Genomic DNA, 22159 nt, shown 5'->3' on the forward strand with positions numbered 1-22159 from the left:
CAAAATTTCTACAAAAAAACTAAAATGTCAAATTCCTATCTCTCCGAGTGTATCTAAATGATCTTCAATCTAACGATGTTGTAGATACTTTTTAAACCTTTATGAAAACTGATTGGGGTGATAAATTTAAAATGACGTAGAAATTTAATAACAACAAATCCCATACAAACTTTAGGCTCATTGAGCGACTCTTTATCGTGATCCGAACAGGCCCTAATTTGGCAGGAGACCTTGAACTAGGCCTAGGATCAATTTAAGCCTGCAGCGCATAACAATTCACAAGCTTGAAATTTCTCATACAAATTTGGGGCAGTCTAATGCCTTTAACTATGACTTCAACTCCACTGAATGAAAAAAAAATTCAAGTGCTTTTTTCTTGATTTTTATTTTTTCATACCCAGTTATATTGACCAAATTCGACCGGATGAAGCCCTGAATTCGGCTTGAAAATTTTGAAATCACATTTTGCCAGGGTTTAACCAGGTTTTTAAGTTAAATTGCCCGGATGAGTGCGAGAAAAATTTTGGGGATTACAGCTGTATAATTTCTATTCTTGTGTCTCTATTTAAAAAAAGATATATTGCCTGGTAAATGTGATGTGCATAAGGGGAGGGTGGCGATAACAATTCACAAGAGTTTTTGAATTCAAAACAACAACATTTTCACGATTTTCATTTGAAATTATTTATAATAAACTTGAAAGTTCAAAATTAATGACACAATCGCAAAGTGAAAGCTCAAGGTAAATCCAGTATTTTAAACTAATTTTTAACGATAAGTTAAACCATTGAAAAACACGGGCGAAGTCGAGGTAAGTTTTCAAAAAGATGAAACCGGAAAAATTCGATATCAATTTTGAAATTCTTTGATTTTTCGGAATCAGTGTTTGGCAAGTTACAGCTGTTAAAATTCCTTGTTCTAAGAGGTTGGGACTTAAAGTGTTAAAGAGTATTCAGCCTTATTAAACATCCTCTTGAACTCAATTATTTCAAAGTACCTATTTATAGAATGAAAAAAATTAACAATTGTTTTCTGCATAAGCGTAGCAATTGATTCAAAAAAATTATCAAGTCATCCAAAACGATGTTACTATCTAAACAGAAAAATGCATTGAATGGTTTTCAATTAGGGACAGCTGACAGGGACAGGGACAAGTATAAATTCTTCATCAAATTTGGATGAGCGACAAAAGTGAATTAAGAGTAACAATTTCAACACAGAACTAAAGCCAAAGCCTCGAAATCTTATCTCAGATCCACGATTCTACTACAGTTTGTCAAAAAAAAACACTTGTTGATAGATATTCCAAGACAGAAAAAAACGCTATCAAATATAATTCCCAAAAGAAATTGTTGCATGAATTTTGGGTTCAGTCCTGAGTCCTGAATATTGAATTTTATTCGAATATTAAGAATTTGAATACAGACCCCATGCGATTTTGGCAATTTTCAATTTTTGGCAACATTTAATTTTGGCAATATCCGTGTAAAACCGTTTGTTTTGGCAACATTCGAAAAAGAAGTTTTTTGCTACGTTATTTTAATGTTTTCTTCTAATTATTAAAAATTAATGTAAAACACTATATAAGCATGAAATTTTTCAAATCTTGCATACTTATATAAGTTAAAAACATTAAAAACAGAATTTTTCCATTTTTTACTGCTTAAAACTAATATAGTTGAGCCAAATTAAAAAAAAAAATACTTACAGTCCCCCCACAATCATGGGTCACACACAATTATTAGTCACCGGCCATTTGAACTGCTGATATCTTCTGAATTTATTGAAATTTTTTCATACTACTATTTTTAGTTTATCGATAATATCATAAAAATGCATTAAAAATATTATGAGTGCGCTTGATACCAGTAAAATTGCTGTTTGAGTAGTTTTTATCATACGTTTATAATTATCCGTTGAGCTATCTCGCAAAAATTTGATTTGACATCTTAAACCGTTAAGCCCCTTATGCGGGTGTTCGAAAAAATCCAACAAAATAAATAGGTCTCATACAGTCCCCCCACAATCATTAGTCACTTAACGTATCTTTTCACCACAAAATGCTTGTTTATTCGGGTGTTAGTTGACCAAATACCAAGCTTTGCATGAATTTCAGTCATAAAATGCTTCCGCTTTGTGTTCAAATGTGTTTTTGTTTTCAGTTTTTTTTAAAATAACATAATGTACCGGAACAATAAGCGTTTTTCAAAACCACAATTATGGGTCAAAATTGTAGCACGTAACAATTATTAGTCAAATTGCTCACAATTATTAGTCACATAAAAGTCCATGGCAACACCCGAATTTCAACATGGAAATCATCGCGATTGTGGCAAACATTCAGGGGCATTCTTTGATAGTATACATTCAAGGGGCATTTGGGTTGAGCTATAGCAACCAAGAAATGTTTTGCTTTGCAGGCTGACCCATGATTGTGTGAAATTTGGTAGAAGTTGTGACAATTATGGGTCAATTTTGTTTTGTAAATAATTTTTAAATTTCGCGTTTTATTCGCTCAGTTTCTTTTGGAAAACGTTAGTTCGTCCTTTTTGCTTATATGAGACCTATTTATTTTATTGGAATTTTTCAAATACACGCCTAAGGGGCTTAACGGTTTAAGATGTCAACCTTATAACATTAGAAATTTTTGCGATAGTTCAACAGATAATTATTAACGTATGACAAAAACAATTCAAACATCAATTTTACTGGTATTAAGCGCACACATAATATTTTTAATGCATTTTGATGATATTATCGATAAACTAAAAATAGTAGTATGAAAAATTTTCTTTTAGTTCAATAGATATAAGCAGTTCAAATGGCCGGTGACTAATAATTGCGTGTGACCCATGATTGTGGGAGGACTTTATAAGCAAAAAGGACGAGTTTACGTTTTCCAAATGAAACTGAGCGAATAAAACGCGAAATTTGCAAAATGAAATTGACCCATAATCGTGACATTTCGTCTCTTTGTTTACTATAGGCTCGTTAGTTACAACATCTACCAACTTTCACACAATCATGGGTCACTTTTTTTGCTAGCAAAGCGAAGCATTTCTTGGTTGCTATAGCTCGATCCAAATGCCCCTTGAATTTATACAATCAAAGAATGCCACTGAATGTTTGCCAGTAACACGATGATTTCCATGTTGATATTCGGCTGTTTCCATGGACTTCTATGTGACTAATAATTGTGAGCAATTTGACTAATAATTGTTACGGGCTACGGGTTTTGAAAATCGCTGATTGTTTCGGTAAATACTGTTATTTTTTTAACAAAACTGACAATAAAAACACATATGAACCCAAAGAGGAAGCATTTAATGATTGAAATTCATGCAAAGCTTGAAAGTTGGTCTACTAACACCCAAATAAATAAGCATTTTGTGGTGAAAGGATACGTTAAGTGACTAATGATTGTGGGGGGACTGTATATTATGTTTACATACAGTTTGATTAATTTGAAATAATTTGAATAAAAAACCGTTAGATTTTGGAAACACAAAATTTACGGGCGTGTAGCCAAAAACAAATGAAGTGTGTAATAAGATAAGACTCGTTTATGTTGGCAGATCGTACGCATTTTTCTTTATTATTTTTACTTTATTTGCAAAATCACTGAAAAATTTAAATCGAATAATCACAACTACATATGTACGTTGCGTCCAAAACAAGTTTCTGAGCCAATTTCATCCGAATAAACTGGCTGTAGCTCAGTTCAGCATTGGGACAATATCCTGATTCGAATCTTGGTTTTGCATTTGAAAGGTTTATTTTCATGTTCTAATTTTTTTTTCAAAATTACAAACTTTTTTAAAGATTTTTTAATTTTCGATCTTTATTCTTATGCAGATTTGGAACTTTGAAAAGTTCCATAATGGTGATCCAGAATTGAAATATCGGTGTTTCATCATTTGAAATTTACTTTCAGGTTCACTTGTTGAATTACGAATAAATATTTGACGAAAGAATTCATAAATAAAATCAAAGATACAGAATTCAAAAAACAGCTTTCTGGTTAAGATTTCTGTAATAAAATGCCCTTTTCGATATATAATGTTTGAAATCCGTATTCATAAATCGATTTCAAAATAGGAATGCAGAACTTTTATTCAGGATCAAAATGCAGAATTCAGATTCGGTTTTTTTTAAACAAACACAAACACATACAGGATCTCAATGAAACTTGATGTTTCCTCGAAGAAATTCCTTTTACTAAGCTCTAAGCGTACATCTTCCGTGGATATGATGGCTAACATCTTACGAATGCTAAAACCACCAACCTAAAGTAAGTGTATCATGTATGCCGTGACCGGGATTCGATCTCATATCCGTTGGCTTATTTAGAAGACTTGATGGCTATCATCTACGCCACGGACTGCGACTAAAATTGCTAAAATTCAAAATTGTTAAAAAAATACAAATCAGGAAAAAAAAAACACTTTTATAAAATATGATCTGAGCTCATTTTTAAGATTGCATGGTTTGAAAAATTTAAATTTAAATTCAAGTTTTATTTTACAGGATTTTAATTCTAAAAAATGTTATTATTGACAACTTTATTTTTGATAAAATAACTTGTATGTACTTGATTTCCAGATTCAGGAAAATTCACTGGAAATATATTTTATTGGTTTGTTTATATTGAAGATACTCCAAAAACAAAGATTAAAACTTAAATATGAATGTATCGAGTTTTAAAAAGTTTTGAATAAATCTAATTTGAACCCCAATCTAAATCTTATACGTTAATTGCTGAACATTGCTTAATAGATACATTTTTATGAAAGTTTTTCTTCTAAATTTAGCCTTCAAGATCCCTTTTTTATTTTTTAAAAGCTTCAAATAAATTTTCAACATTTTGGATTCATTTTCGAAAGTAATGATTCGAAATGAATAACTTTTGATACAGAATGACTGCATTTTTCAAGCAAAAATGTTATAGAAAAAATATTGCCACCAAACCAAAACAACCCACCCACCCCACCCACAAAGCACTGAAAGCCAATTTCTTTGCTTCTGTGATTATGCGATTTATGAGAAAATTGTAAAAAATAAATTTCATCTATAAAGTTTATCGTATGACAAAAGTAGCTTGTAATCATTCAACTAAGCTTAACCACCTCCACCGTCCATTCCAAATTTAAAAATTAGTTCTTCATCAGTCATATTTTGCGAGCCTCGAATCTTTTAAATAATTTCTTTTACATCGACGCAGTATACTACAGGTGCTTCTTCGACGCTTTCGTTTCCTCCCATATCACCTCATATTAGGCTCAAAATGTATACCCATTTTACGGAAGTTTTGTGTAATACTAAGAGTGTTCCTCACGCTTGAGTTGTTGTTAACTTTCATTTTGAACACATTCTGGGCAGATACAGGAGCAGTTGGTTTCAAAGAGCTGTGAGCGTGTATGATGACTATTACCCATAGATTTACTATTAATACACATTTGTGCTGAAAATTCTATCCCAAACAACTTAATCGAAGACCCAAAAACGATTCAAACTACGCCTGGAAAGGTATTTGCTATATAGTGAAGCGGAATTGAAAAAAAAACTTAAGAAACATGGAAAAATTTCAATCAGTCTAATAAAGTTTTAGAAAATTGCCATTAACTTTTCAGGATAAACTCAAATCTTTTTCTAGTCTTCCACAAAGTTGCCGGGAATGAAATTTTCTATAAAGTCATTGAGCTTGGTGATTGTCATAAAATAGTCAGAAAAGTCTATGGTCATAGAACATAAGGTCGAAAAACTCCATTTGAAATCTAATGCAAATGGACTTAAAATTTAAAATCGCTCTAATTTCAAAAAAGCCCGATGAAACATTTCAAAATTTTCAGGATAGATGCCTGAATCTATCTTTCGAATGTCTAGTACCGTTTTGATGGTCTTTTTTTTATTTTTAATAACGTATTTTGGCACACCGTGTAAGCTTATGTGAGTTTTTGACCAAAAAAGTGAAGTTTATTTTTGAAGTTAAAAATCGGATTCTTTTGCTGCATCTATAACTATCGGAACTTTTTATAAATAGTTTAACGCTGAAAACGTGAATTAAAAAAAAAAATTCACATTTGGAACGATTTCTGACCCATGTTATAGATTCCGTTTTATTTAACGTGAAACTATGGATTCCAAGTGTTAGGCAAACTCACTTGAAAATAGAAGATCAGAGCTATTTTTCATATGCCTCTTCGTAATGTTTGTTGAAAATCATAACACTTAGGTACTTATCATTGTGATGAAGTTTTGAAGCGTTCTAGCTAATAACCGCACTTGGATAAGTAGTAGCGTGCTTGATTGTTCCTCTGATGGTCAATGTTCAATTCTCTAAGCAGACATTTTTATTGAAGTTTCATACAGCTGCTTGGGTGGGCTAAATTGGATAAACATTTCGATAAATCGATTCAAAATTGCTCAAAAATAAGAGGTTGAATATCTTAAGGTTTAAATTCAAATATTTCAAGGAAACTTAAAGAGGCATTTGTGACAATAAATATTTAGTATTCGAGCAATTGGTAGATGTATTCTAATCATAAACTTCTTCCAAGCAATCAAGCAATTTCACAATCTCCAGCCTTTGTCAAAGCATAAGTTTAATCAACTGGATTCGAATAGAATATTTTAGACCGAGCTGAATAATTCACTCGCACTTCCTGGGGGGTCCACCTTAATTAGATTTCAAGTTTTGAGCAAGCTTTGTACAAGGAATAACTTCAATTCAAAATATTAGCAAAGTTTTCCGAGGAACGACGCCATCCCAGACAATCAGCCGCGTCGTTGAACGCGCCGAAATCTCATCCAACAAATCCCGAACGCGCCGCCATCAGTAATTGAGTAAATTTCTTCACCCAGGGACGACGACGACGACGACGTTGGGGCAAATTTTCTCATCGAGCGCGCACCCTGGAATGGATCTAGAAAACGTTCGGGTATGATCCAATTTAAAATTTGATCCCGTCTACTCCCCAGAAACATAATCATAATTACAGGAACAGAGCCGGCAACCAGAAAACGGAAGTGGCCCATCCCTAAAGCTCTTCCCTCCCGAAAGCCAGCTGGAACAAGCGCTAATGATTATGCTCTCCCTTATTCTTCCTCTGACTGAGCCCCGGCGGATGGCCGCAATCCATTCGGTGCCAATTTGGAACAGAGAAAACCCTTTCGCACCCGCCTGTTACATCCAGCTGTGATACAGACCGGGACAAGCTTGCCCGGGATAATCCCAAAATCAACATCGTCAAGAAGATTCGTTCCGTTTCGGGTTACTTTCCAGGAGGGCGCGCTTCTTCCAATTTCCCAAATAGGAAAACTTCCCCGTTTTCTACGAATGCATTGCTTGTCTGGTTGCTTGCTTCCAGGGTGAAAACTTTCACCCGAGTGCGCACCAAATGAGTCGTGGAGTTATTGAAAACTGGATCTCCAGATATCGAATGACATCTCAGAAGGGCTTGACGCAAAGGCTTGGCCTTGGCAAACTTTAGTTCTTAAATTTCTTCAAAGACCTAAAAGAAACTTCAAACAAGTTTGGGTACTATTTCAAACTGAAATTCTTCCTACTCGAAGCCCTTTTGAAATGTTAGCCGAAGAATGGCATCCGGAGAATCCCCATCGCTTGGCTCCCGAAATGCTGGAATGCTTTTGTTTGGTGGGGCAGAATAAAATTTTAATTAAACTAGAATCGAACGGGCGAGGACGACGACGACCGACGACGTCTGTTTTGGGCTACTTTCCGCTATTTCGATGTTAACTATGGTATACACTCGAAATGAGGAAAGCGCAGAGAGCGTTTCATGATTTGACGGGAACATTGTGTTGTAATTAATTCTAACTTGAAATTGCACTGATGACTAGTCAAGAGCTTGAATGAAATATCGGTAATTGCACTAAATCATGACCTTTTTTTAAGTCTCATGAGACTCATAAGCCTAATATAAAGATCTATTTGTGCCAATTTGAGGTAATCTCCGATATCACATCAAAAAGTTAAAAGTTTTTTTCTACAAGATAGATTACATGGGATATTCTTTTCTGTATAGACATGTGAATTTGGAAGGCGATTCGTCTTCGTCAAGCTATTTGCCTACTAAAGCTGTGAATCAATGAAGAAAAAAGGATATAAACCGCGTAGACATTCAATATCTCTCCTTCTACACGAACCAAATCTATGAAAATATATTATCTATTAATGAAAATGTCCGTAGAATCTATTGGACATAGGGTGAGTACTCCTTCTTTGGATCTAGAGCCTACTTTAATTCTAAAATGCCGAAAATTGTAAATAACTCATTTTTCCAGATAAGAAAGGATTATGCATACAATATACTCTCATTCTACCTGAATCCTACCATACTATTTTTGTCATAAAAAGTCTTTGTGATAAAATTTTCAAGGTTTTTAAAAATGTACTTTTTAATACGTGGTAATTCAGACAGCTCACAAAGTGGGGCGCGGTTTTAAAAAATCATAGTCAACAAGGAAAAAATCACATTTTTTACTGTCCATGCCAAAGTTAAAGGGGAAATTACTTTCACTGTGAAGAATATCTACCATACTACCTATTTTTCCTAAAATAAATGAAAATCAATGGAAAACCCGGAAAATTTGTAAAGGGTCCAAAATTGGAAACTTTTAACCTGATGTTCCATTTTTAGACCTGACATCACCAAAACTCTGTTTCAATACCCACAAATCAACAAAGGTGCAAATATTTTTTTGGGAGACAATCGAAAACCAATATTGAACATTTCTAATATTTTTTGTAAGCTTCACGCAAATAAACAACCATTAAGTAAACCCAAATAAGATCCAGATATTGTTCTGCTGATAGAGCTAACGGAGAGTGAAAGTGTTTGAGATATTCATAACAGAAATTAAAGTGTTTTTTATCGTTAAAAATTTGTAATACTATTTTATGATAATATTTGATTGAAGATAACATTTTTAATTAATTTGTTAATTTATTTTCGAAAAATCATACTTTTTATATGAATTTTAGATCTAGGTCCAATAAACGAAACCATTTCAGTACGAAAATAGAGCAATAGGTTCAAAGATGGAAATTTCGAGCATCCATATCTTTGCAAATCCTTCAATAATGGCGAAACCTATGTTAAAATGTTTCATTGATACTTGCAGATTAGATCGTGAACTATGAATAAATTTCCTGAAATATATAAACCTTTCGCTCATTTATGAGAAAAACATGGTTTTCTAAAAACCACCGCTTACAGGGTTCAAAGTAGGGCAACTAACCCTAGTTTTGAACGCCGCACTAACTTATGAACGGAGATATAGTGCATTTTTAAACGATATTTCCCCTATATTTTGTAAACAATCCATATAAGCACTGGTTCATACAAACAAATTTTTAACATAAATGTACCCATCTTGTGTGATTTTTTTCTGAGGAATCGAATGAAGGGTCTTTGAGCAACCGTACTCCTCGGAACATGGAGCTATGCCTGTTGTTAACCTTTATTCCCCTGCATTTTTAAATAGTTAAGCCATAACTTCATTTTACGATGCGTGCGTGAGCTCAAACAGCTTTTATTCGACTCCTCGAAAAAAAATCACAAAAGATGGGTCACATTTGGTTCAAAATAGTCGAGTTCAAATTACTTTTTTTTCATAATTGATTGATAAATATAAGAGAATTGAGGGTAAAATCAGTCATAACTTCATTTGCCGAAGAGTATGATAGTTCATACCGCCTTCATATAACTTTAAAAAAAATTACTCACGATAAGTCGGTTTTGGATCAAAATTTTTTAGTCTCAATCGATGCTTTTTTGGATTATTCATTAAATATAGGGAAATTAGGGGTTAAAAAGGCACTGTATCTCCTTTCGTAAGGTAGTGCGGCGTCTGAAATTATGTTCAATCAATTTTTCGGACATTTTCTGTAAAGCAGAGTATATATTCATAGATTTGGTTCATGCAGCAGGGAGGATACTGAATTTCTTCGTGGTTTATACACTTTTTTCTGCACTGTGCAGTGATTTTCCCAATCGCCCCCTGGGGGCATTAAGAGCTACCAGGGGCGCAGTGAGTGTAACTTGAAAATTTGGTGGACGTTGGAAGATCTCAGGGTGCGATGAGGTCATTTTAAGGAGGGGGTAGGGTCGAACGGGTATAAAAAAAACACCATTTTCACGATTTATTTCTGGAGCTATCGTTCAAATAAATATATTCAAATTTTTTGCATTATACAAAGCATTGTTAAAAGAACATTTAGTAATTTTTTCGTAGAAAAATATTGAAAAATGAGCCGGTGATGGAGCATTTTCGAGGATGCCTTTTAGAAAACAGGATTTGCGGTGGACACTGTATCTCAGCAAAAAATCATCTGAAGTCAAAAAATCAGAGCAAAATATTTTTAATAGATGTTTTTCTGGACCCCTACGTTTTTATTTAACTTAAAAATATTTATTATGAAATTTTTGTGGCTGTTTGAAGTAAAAACTACGATTTTTCACTTAAAAATCCGCCATTTTTCACCTGTAAAATCTCCCCAAAGTAAAAAAATCAAAAAAGAAAAACGTTGGGGTCTGGTATTTTATATATAGAATATATGTTCCAAATTTGAAAAGAATCGGATAAGTAGTTTTCAAATGACGATGTCCACGGACTTTAAAAATGTGCTTTTGAGAAAAACGCGTTTGAAGTTTCTACTCTTGCTTTCTTGCAGTATTAGATAGGAGAAGATAAAGGCCTATAACTTTTACAGTTTTGTTTCAATTGACTTGAAAATTTGACACAACATTCTGGAAATCTTTAACAATAAGAAAATAAAAAAATAAAAAAATCGATTTTTTGAAAATGTTAGACCCTACCCCCCCTTAAAATCAACATTTTCACAAATTACGAAACAACGTGGGATTGAAATGACAACGTGCCAAACAATGAAAAGACATTTCAGAACTCTTTGCACCAAGTTATAGTCAGGTTATACAATAAAATATCATAAATTTCTCAGAGTTGCAAATCTAGTTTTTACCTCTGCATTTCCAATCAATATCAGATTTTTTTTTAACTGTGACAGATTTTTCAACGATCTGTTTATTGATCTAGTTTTGTAAGTTTATTATGGGTTTCACTAAGTAACAACCAATAACTTTGAATGGCAATCAAGAAAATCTTGAATATGTTTGGTCTTAAAAAGTTGTTGAACAAAAAGGCTTACAAATAGACCGTGTTTTAAAAAGGCTTCACAGATCTGATCATAGATTGATCACAGAATTCTGACAAGCCAAAGAAACTATTGTTCGAATTTCTGATTTGTTGACTTTTGATTTAATCAATTTTAAAAATATATTCCGCAATTTCCTATTGTCAAACTTAAACATTTAAAAGTTATTTGCTCTTTACTAAATACGGAAAATATCGAACAAGGTAAAATTTTCCGAGATGAATAGATGAAGTTCGTGAAATTCAAGAAAGTAACTTTTACCTCGTGACGTTCTCGTCATGGTGAAACTATCCTCACAAGAGGTAAAGTTTACCTGAATCGAGCTGACAAAGAAAAGAATTCACCTGGAAAACAGGTTAATCAAAAAAGGTAAAGCTTACCTCGGAGCAAGATGAATTTTATCTGAATTGAGCTGTGTACATATTACGTAGAAAAATGGTAACTATTTTCTGAAACCGTTTATGGAGGTTGAGCTGTTATGTCATTGAGGAACAAGTTTTGCACATTCGTGCGCAATATGTGAAAATCGAAACAGGACGGTAAGTGTAGCTTAAATTAAATTTAGTTCTGCTAGTTCTCATTAACTTTGCCTCCATTACAGACTGGCCCAGTGAATTAACAATACAATATCATAAGGTTATCAGAATTTTTTCAGCACGTATCCGGGCCAGACAAATCAGGCAATTTTTATATAAAAACCCGAGCATTCGATTTCAAATTGATGACCATAAATCCGGATAATATCCTAGCAAATTTAGTCAAAACTAAAAAAATCCTCAACAAAAATCAAAACTCATCGATAGAATTTTAACCGTATTGTAGGCTTCCAAAAAACTTTTCATGATAATTTATATGGGGTAGATACTTTAGATTTCGACAGGAGCTATTTTTCGACCAATTTTTCATGAAAGGCTTATCTTTCTATTTGGTAGCTCAAGCTATCTATTTTCATATTTTTCTATTTTTGTTCTCCCAGTTAAGTATACGTTGAATATAAAAATTCTTATAAATAAGTTGTTAAATTGTAGTAAATCAATAATTGAAAAGCAACATTCTAAATTACCTGTGAAATTCAATGCTATCGACCAAATAAGAATGATTTTCATTCATGAAAAAATTCCCCTTTCATTCGATTGAATGCAACATAAAAGGATTCAATGGATAGATAAGGTTCTGAAATTAAACTTTTCGGTAATTTATTTCATATTTTTGCTAACATTTTAAGAAATTTCAACTGCTTTTTGAACTGTCGAAAACTAGCGCTGAAAATTTACCTAATAATCTATTTTTTGACACCCATCTTCATGGGTATGTTTATATTGTTTCCATGGTGTAAAAAACGCCGTCAAGTAGACAACAATCCAATATGCAAAAATTCATATTCCTGTGCTAACAAAGGAGGTGAAAATGTTCTTGTCGAAAACTAAAACTTTTTGTGTCGAAAAGTAAAATTGAGTGTCGAAAACTAGGTCATCGAAAGGTTTTAGTAAAAGGATAATAAAAACATTGTCTTTAAACTTTCGATCAATAAAAAAGGTGAGAATGGAGAAAAAAAGTCTGATTCATAGAACCAATTATATTTGAGATGAAAAACTTAAGTCAATTAATATATTGACAAAATTTTTCTGACATTACAAGCAAAAACTGTCGGAATCTAGGTCTTATACCTAAAACTTGCTCAAAAATTTCGTTTTGGAGGTGTTTTTTGTTTTTTTTTCTGTGTTTAATTTGCCAAAGAAAGTGAAAAATCCGGGCAAAATCCAGGCATTTTTCAATAAAATCTGGGCAACGGGCCGAGCCGGACTTTTCTTAGATTTAGTATTGAATATCCGGGCAAACCCGGATAAAACCGGGCAATCTGATAACCTTAGCCTATAAGTACTTAGGCTCCTACGTCTAGAACAAATTGCTCAGTCAAATGACATTGCATGGCAATTTTTCAAACATTTTGGATCGACCAGAGTGAACTACACAGCAAAAGTTTCAGCGTATAAATTTAGGTCCTAAACGATGCAAACTATTGGACCATCGCTTATTACACAAATTCAACATGTGCATTTATTAATTCTAAATAATTCTAAAATTTCTAAAATTTTCTCACAAAAATATAAAAAAAATATAATTTTATAATTATGATTTAGATTTCACCAAACAATTGCAACGTAAACTTCTTGTTGATTATCAACTTATAAAACGTAACAAAAACTGATAAACCCCAACCGTGGAATTAATCGGACCCTTACTCAAGTCCGAATGAGCTGAAATTTTGCACAGGTCAGTTTTTTGGGCAAATCTACAAAATGTTTGAAGTTGGTTTTCAAAATTCGAACATCAAATTTTTCCCATACATCCATTGCCACCCTTATTTTATTGGAAGTCTATGCACGAATTTGATACAACCCTGCTCATTTCGGATGACGTTTGAACAGCTGATTCTGCTTGGTTTTGTTGTTTACAGTTTAACCTCATACTCGGTGTAGCATTAGCTCCACTTTTCATAATTTTCGTGAAATTGAGAAGCGTTTCCCCGGAAATGCACAAAAATGTCGTGCGCAAATGGTGTACTATTCCAAAGATTTCGCTGTCAGTTGGTGAAAATGGAAGAAGTAAGCATTATAGAGTTCTGAAATTGGATTCAGAAGTATGGAGAGGAAAGCAGCGCCGAGGACAAAAAAACTGGGCCAAAACCGGGTCCGGTGGACAAAACATTAAACCAGAAAGTAAGGCGTGTATACGTCAGTAAGAAAACTGCCTCAGTTCAGGATATGGAAAAAAAAACGTGAATCATCTCCCTGCACTATCAATTGTATCACGACAGATTTTGTCTAAAGACAATCAAGAAGCAGAAGAAGCCGAAACCAAGTCAAAAATAAGCTGCTTTCGTCAAACCAAGAGCTCGTGAATAATAGGATCAATTGCTGTTCGAAAAATTGATTTGCGTAATCATCGATGACGAAACCGAAGTAAGATTTCAAAACGCTTCTGGGTGACCATAATTACACTGTTTGGGATGGCCAAAGTGTAGGCGAGGAAATAATTTTTTTTACCAAAAAATCGGTGAACAGGCAATAGTTTGGCAAGCCAAATGTTAGTGTGGTACAGGGGTGCCTGGTTGTTTCGTCAAAAATCAGGAGAACGCGAAGCAAAAAATCAGGATTTTTCAGGACACCCTTCATTCATGGAAATAATAACAGCTCTGCTTAGATAGCATAAACAAAGGCGAAATACAGGTGCTGTAAACGCCTTAATTTATGCAACAGCAGTAAGCAACTTCTTGGCTGGCCTGCAGTTCATATCGAAAAATACCATTTATATATAATCTGAACCGAAGATTACCGCCTTTGGATGGGATAAACTATTTGATTGCAGTTTTATTAGATTTTTTCATTACTAAACTAAAATTTCAATAATATTTTAGGTGCTTTTATGAAAATGAGGACAACTCCAGAGTTTTTGGAAAATCAGGACGGTCTCTCGAAAATCAGGACAAATCCTGATAAATTAGGACACCTGGCACCTCTGGTGTGGTATGCTTTACGAGCCGTTCATTTTAATTATCACATTATCACCTAGTACTGGCCGGATTTGGCATCAGTTCACTTCTCAAAAGAATCGATGGCTTGGTTCAAATCCAACAAAATCGAGATCATACAGAATCCGCCAAATTGTACTCAAGCGAGACCAGTTGAAACTTTTTTTATCCTACCTGATCGTATTTGAGAAAACATGTGAAGCCTGCAGATTCCATCGAAAATTTTGCAAAAAACTGGAAAAAGTGGTCAAAACCATCGTAAACCAATCTGTGCTGAAGCTAATGAGCAGTCTTCGATCAAAACACGATCACTGGTCTACGATTGACTGGAATCTGTTTTTTTTTTATAGATTCACTGTTAAAGAAGACTATAAAGAACATAAAAGTGAGAAAAAAAAATAGGATTGGCTCCTAAATTGTGTTTATACTGCTCAATTTAAATCGTATTGATCGTAAATTTGTACAAACAGGTGTAAAAACATTTCAGATAATAAAACACAAGTGTTATGTGATTGCCACTTTATAGTTATATTAGAATAAGAACTTGTTAATGAATTTGTGAGGAAAACAAGCTTCCATTTGTATGTTTTAATACTAACTTTTTTTTTAGAAAACCTCCTAAAAATCGGGTCATGATTTGGGAAGGACAAAATTTTGTAAGGGTTACTTTATGATAAAAGACCAAATACTACAAATAAATTGAAACCCTTATCAAGTCGTTAAAATTATGCTTCAAAGATAACAATATGGAGAGTAGATGGAATATGGATAAGATCTACAATTTTTGTTAATGAATGACTAAGAAGATCTGCCTTTCAGTGGAATTCTAACTGACATCTAGAGGCATGCATGTTATAGTTATGTTGTTCAATTTCGTCTATGCTGACCAATGTATAGTTTTGTAGAATACGATATTTTTGTTTGTTTCAACTAGATTTAGATATTCATTTTAACTTTTTACAAAAAAAAATTGAAAAAAATATCTACCAAAATTAATTAATAGAAAATAAATGTCAATCATAGAGGGAAGTTGTCTACTACCGGACACTTAAGGTTTATAAGCAATAACTTCAAAAATAGATTTTTGTAAATATTGGTTCCTCTACTGATTTGAAGAGTATCAATATTAAGATCACTTAAATATATTAGAAAAAAAAAAATTAACAACATATTCATATGTTGTTGAGAAGTCATTTCATGTTAGTTTTCGCTCATTTTCAAAAGTGTTGTCTATGGCCGGACACTACGAAGTACCTCACCAAAGTTGTCACCAATGGCACAAAAAACGTAGCAAAATGACTGAAATCACTTGCGCAGATCTTGTGAGTATGTGTTTTCCAATACTGAACGTTCTATTAAGCCAATCATAAAAGTTTTTAGATAAACCAGAATAGGACATTTGTTTCGAAAATACTAGAGAAAAATTCTCTATGACCGGACAGCGAAGTCTAAAGTTTCTCAGAGGACCAAAATAGTTTCGTTATTGAATCCTTATCTTCAGCTAATCATTTGAGGTTGCTCTACAGATGAAAAAAATGAAAGTTTCAAGTTGAAATTATCTAAAATTTTGAATATTTTCTTGTCCGGTCATAGACAACAACTTGGTGTCCGATCATAAACAAATCGCATTTTTTTTTTCAATTTTCCTAATATTTCGTTTGAATTTCCGTTTTGTTATCTCATAAATACTGTAGTCGAAAGATAACCAATCAACGATGTCGTTCATGTGCAGTTAAAATTTTACAAGCCGAAAAAACTAACCACAATACAAATGCAAAGTTTAGACGATCCTCTCCGTACTACTAGGCAAAAGCTATTGGTTTACCTTTTCAGATTGGATTACCATATTTCTAACACCATATCAGGCTACGATTAACTTCATTTTCATGGCGTTAAAACATTATTAGGATATTGTGTTTTCGAAAAATCTATGCTGTCCGGCCATAGACGACTTCCCCCTAAATATTTAATCCAAAAATTCCGACAAGTGAAGTAGAGTAAGCATTTAAACATAAAAAAATCTTTAAAAAATTATGTTATGATTGTTACTGATTTGTTGATAAAAAAAAATTATTATTATTTCAACTGTTTCAAAAAGCTTATCAACTTTTGAAAAATCTGTTACGAGAAAAAATACAAGGAGAATAGGCGTAACAGCAGTCAGCTAGACAAAAACTTCAAATGAGTTATTTGGACCACCTTTCCGATTGAAAGAATATACCAGCTCCATATTCGTATCACTGTTCTAGTTAGAGAGCGAAACCGAAACCAAGTTCCAAGAATTCGAAACTTTGAATGAAATCATCAATCAAACCATCTTCAAGGTACATACATACATATATAGGTGGGAGAGTACTAACATTTGGTCCTTCTCCCCCACCGGCAGGTAAAAAGAACCCAGACGGCCACTAGCGACCGTAACTAACACTGACAGTTAATGTATTTGCGCCTGGCTCAGCTCGTCCCAACTATTATAGGAGGTTAGCAAGTAGGAACACAAGAGCAGAAGAACAACCGGAAGTTCCCTAAACCAACCCCCATATATAGTTTGGAAGCAAGCTTCCGGTAGCACCATCTCTTGTAGTTAGATTTACCCTTGAACAAATTATAACCCGGCAAAAGGGTAACAGTTCATAGAAATAAACTAGAAATACAGTATGTCCCATTAAAAGGCGCAAATTTTTAGCTGTTTGTTTAGGGTTTTATTTGGCGATTTTTGAGTTTTTATTTTGATGGTGTAACCTTCATCTATTAAATGACGTAAAGAATGCAGTAGTACAGTAGAAGCTATCAAGGTTTTTAGAAACCTTGTCTGTCCGTCTTTTACAGTATGTAGGCGAGGAGTGCGCGGGGCGATCAATGAGTTTGTTAACAAACATAAGAAAATTTGCTCAGCTGTTCAGTGGTTTGTTGGTAAACAAACTCTACAAAAATGGCCAAAATGGCTGAATAGGGAATTTGACATCGTCGCAGCCCGTGGCGTAGAGGATAGCCTTCAAGTCTTCTAAGCCAACGGTCGTGAGATCGAATCCCGGTCACGGCATACATAGTACACTTTCTGTGGGTTTGGCGGCCATTTTATCCTCGAATGTTGTACGCTTAGAGTTAAGTAAAAAGGAATCTCTTCGAGGAAACATCAAGTTTCATTGAGATTCTGTGTGTGTTTGTGACATACGATAACACCTCTTATATAAACACATCTTTGAAGCTACATCGGCAAGATGTACACAAAGAAGATAGTGGCTAGTTTACTTCATGCTCCCAAAAAATATCCCGAGCGAATTGCGGTGGCGGCTGTCGGATGGCATCTAGTGAATTTTTAACGAAAGAAACGTCCTCTCCTAGATAAACCATGCCCAGAAGCCGGGTAGTGGAAGTCAAGACAAAAAAGATGCGGCTACATGAAAGAACAATCCTGAGGCTGACTAAGGAAGAGAATATCTCGAATACTTCAATGGAACGATTGGTCAAAGACAACTAAAATGCATCATCAGAATGTATTAAAGTACTGATATTTAGGCGATCATCGTGTTCTAAAACAAGAAACTTGTTTTCGATTGATCCGAAACTTCGGTGGACCCGAAAATATTGTTTACCAACATGACGGGCTACCTCGAAATGGTCCCAAACCTGGCTAGAAGAGCATTTGTTTGGGCCGAAGGATCTCTGGCCTCCACTCATCCGGATTTCCATGAACTCGACTGTTTGATATGGGCGTTTGTTCAAGCGAAGTTTTGTGGATCCTCTCTTTCAAGTGTCGATTCTCTGAAGGCTTTCATTTCTTAGGCGTGGGCATCTAAAGTCAGAGCCTTATATTTGGAAAATATGCGTCCGATTCAGATCTCGCCTGGAGACAGTAGTTTAGTACGAAAGTGGACACATCTACATAGTTATTGTTTTTTAATTTGTTTATCTACATGCTAGAATGAATAAAAAGTTATTAAATCATGGTTATACCAAGAAGTTTTGTTAACCTTGATGACAGATTCTCGCATTTTTATGTGTCATACTGTAGCTAGAAGATAGTAGTAGGAAGATGAAACCTACCCTGTGGTATGGAATGAACTGCTAGCACTATTACTGAAACGTTACTATTCAGGAAGTGCCCTTCCACTTGCTTCTGCTGCTTCCCCACTAGGATACTTCCCTTTTCTTTAAATGGGGATACTTGGTTCGATTTCGACGTGATACTGCACTTTACCCGGTTTCGAACTTTATTCTTCCGCTGGGACACCGCCCAATCCCATGGATCTGTACCGGATTCTGTATGCTGATGAGCCCTTTCCTAGCAACGAAGCAACTTTCACTTCGAAAACTTACACCATCCCAAGTTGGACCGGGTTATAAGTTCGAATCTATAGTTATACAAGGACAGAAGGGGACACAAAACGGAAACGCACGTACATTAAACTTGTACCTACTGTGGACTTTGTAGTAGATTTTCCATGTATGGTGAGTAAACACTTTAGCTCTTGCTTGACGCCACTATACAAGACCAATTTTTGTCTGGTTTTCCCATGAAACCCGTGAATCTCAAAATGGGAGTGTGGGTGGGATGTTTAGGATGAACTACGCGTCTGTGTCGGATTTTGTGTTATAGAGCATTGCGGTCGTGTTAGGCTCTAAGCGGGAAAGGTGAAACGGGAAAAACTATTTCCTCTCAGTATACGCACGTTTCATTTTCCTGGTTTGCAGTTTCGGGAATTTGGTGGCACACCGTCTCGGAAACCCGGGAGTTGACTATCCGGTGTGAATTTTAATTACACATTAACACAAACACATTACAACACAACTCGACGCTGATATGGATTCCGGGACGGCCGTTTTCCCACCTCGCTCCGGGAAATTTGGTTGTCCGGGGTGAATTAAACGGAAAACCCAGCTGAATTTCCGCTTTTGGGACCACCACACTCACTGGTCGATGCTACACTTTGAATACACAAATGGCCCACAGACTCCACGTAACGGTTGCCACGTGGCAATGTTTGGGAAAAAATACGGCACTACTTTGTGCTACGCGCTGATGCTCTGCAGCCTCCCTTGAGAGTATGTTATTGCCGATTTTATGACTTCACCGCCTCCGGATGAATGTGATGCTTCTTTTTCCTTTGAATATTCTCTCATTGATGGGATTGTATACAATCTTCACGTTTTGATTGAAAACACGTCTTCGAATGACTTTTTCCGCCTTGTTAGATTTCCTAAATCGATTATACTATCTCTGAAAACAACACCACTGACTCAGGTAAACTGCTGCCTAAATTTTTAAGACTTCACCCGGATACGTCTTCGAGCAGCAGAAGATTGTTAAAACGCCATCAGCACATCGGTCAATAAAATTTCCCTCTAAAATGCAATTTTCTGCTCCCCTTTTTGTGCTCCACATTCCAAAGCACTCGAAAAGGGGCACCAGTCATTCGATTTTTCACACCATCAATGGATGCTGGCTTGACTCGACACTTAATTCCATCAATCACCGCGTTACATAAAAAAACAACACTTAAACACTCCGTCAGTGACGGCTATTCGCTTTTCCTTGAGCTTCACTTCAACACCGGAGAGGCAATTTTACACCTACACACCAAAAACAACCATCGAGGCCTTCTCGTTATTGGCCCTGTTTACCACCAAAATCCCATCACTTTTCACGGTCCAGCATCCTACCAGAGGGAGAGCTACATTCAAATCCCTCGTCCATACTCCAACATATTTCGTCCGATTGGGCGAAGACCGTTCGGTAATCCTTCCGCAGTATTCCGATGGAATATCAAAACACGAGCACACCTTCCTTCAAGTCTTCACTCTCGACATTCGCACTTGATTTTCCCACAAGTAACCAACAAAAAAAAATGGTCATAAAATCCAATCTTCGACAAGGCAAGACAAATTATCCACGCGAGCTTGACTCAGTGAGAAATCCTTCGGAGGCAAGGAAAAAACATTCAACCACCCACCAAAAAAGTGGTTTGTTAACCTTCACAAACACGACGGCACGTCACGCGACGACCTCCTCAACGATCGGCTGAACATCGAAAACTGACGGGCTGACAGTGCCGTCCAGATGGCGGAAGTCACTCACAGCATCCAAAACAGTATCCTCATCCCCGTCTCCGAGCAGCCTAGCTGACTGCATGCATTCCGTGTCCGTGTCAACCATCTCTCGGTTGTTCAAGGTTCGGATACCTTGAACGACCTTCCCACTGCACACACCCATGCACACATGTACAACTCTGTGCTCTGCTCAGTGATCTCATTTTCACAACCTAACCCCACTGCCTGCTTTCTCCGAAGTGCTCCTCCGATGCAGCGCTGTCAGTGCACTTTCTTTCAGCCGAACGAGGATTTGTTATCAATTTGAAAACCAATTTTGCTCTCCCAATCACTGCATCCACCCCGAATGGGGGAGAGAGAAAAATCTCCCAATACAGAGATGGCACGCTCACCAGACAGCATCCGGGAACTGAGATCTCACCCCGTTAACGGCGAATGCCCAACACTCAACATGGGAGAACGCTTTTCCGGCAGCTGTTCCTAAACATGCCGGTTGTCAAAAGTTTTCCACCACAACACTGGTCACTCACTGGAAGGGTGGGATAATGTCTCCTCACTTGTTATGGGAGTGGAGCTTTTGGTGAGATGCTGCGGCGATTTAAGTTCACGTCTCATCGGAAAAGTGTAGAACAAAATGGAAAAGCTTCTCTGCGTTTGGAGATGTCATTTATGGGATCAACCAAGTAGGGTAACGTACCTATTTTGGACCGCATTGGGAAGTGGCGAGGCTATTTCTTGAAATAAAAAAGTATTCAGTCTCCCATGCGCGGTCCTATTAGGGAGAGAGTGATCGGGGTAATAAACCCCCCACCCCCCCCCCCCCCCGCAGAAAAGCGTGTAAAAATTACACGAAAAATCTTGAACTTTTGAATTTTTCCTAGTCGGTAAACCTTTGAATTTTCAAAATTTTCTATTTCGTGCGAACGATTCCCAAACAAATTGGAGTAAAATTTTCCATTGCGCTTAGTAAATTTCCAATAGGCGCTTCAGAAACGTTGGACTTCTGCTGGCAGTCTAACTTTCTTATCTTCCTTCCAACATTGTTAATAACCTATTATTTCGACCAGACCGAACTGAACTGGTTTCGAGATAATTGAGTTCAAAGTTCACAGGCTTACCAAGAAGCAGGGTAACGGGCTTATTTTAGACCGTTTCATATTTTGGAGCACCTTGTAGCTTTTTTCCAATATTTTTCCCATAAATCATGTTATTCATGAAAATTTTGAACAAGTATAGTTAAAGATTCTTCTTATTGTAACTCTCCTTTCGTTACGCCCGCTCAATCTCTTGTGACCAAGATTCCCAGGGTCGGCTCAAGCTTGCCTTAATTAAGAAGGTGATAAGAGGAAGAGAAAAATCACACTTTAGTTACCGAATTT

At 35.6% G+C, this 22159-nt stretch overlaps 1 protein-coding gene across 1 annotated transcript in view; it reads right to left on the reverse strand.

Moving 5' to 3' along the window:
• Window positions 1–20752, reverse strand: part of LOC129752269 (zwei Ig domain protein zig-8-like) — a 359099-nt gene extending 338347 nt beyond the window's left edge. The window contains exon 1 of the mRNA XM_055748056.1: window positions 18777–20752. The gene's annotated coding sequence lies outside the window, so the exon portion shown is untranslated. The remainder of the gene's footprint in view (window positions 1–18776) is intronic.
• Between the last annotated feature and the right edge of the window lie 1407 nt (window positions 20753–22159).

The sequence above is a fragment of the Uranotaenia lowii genome, chromosome 3 (assembly GCF_029784155.1).
Source record: "Uranotaenia lowii strain MFRU-FL chromosome 3, ASM2978415v1, whole genome shotgun sequence".
NCBI classification, from domain to species: Eukaryota; Metazoa; Arthropoda; class Insecta; order Diptera; family Culicidae; genus Uranotaenia; species Uranotaenia lowii.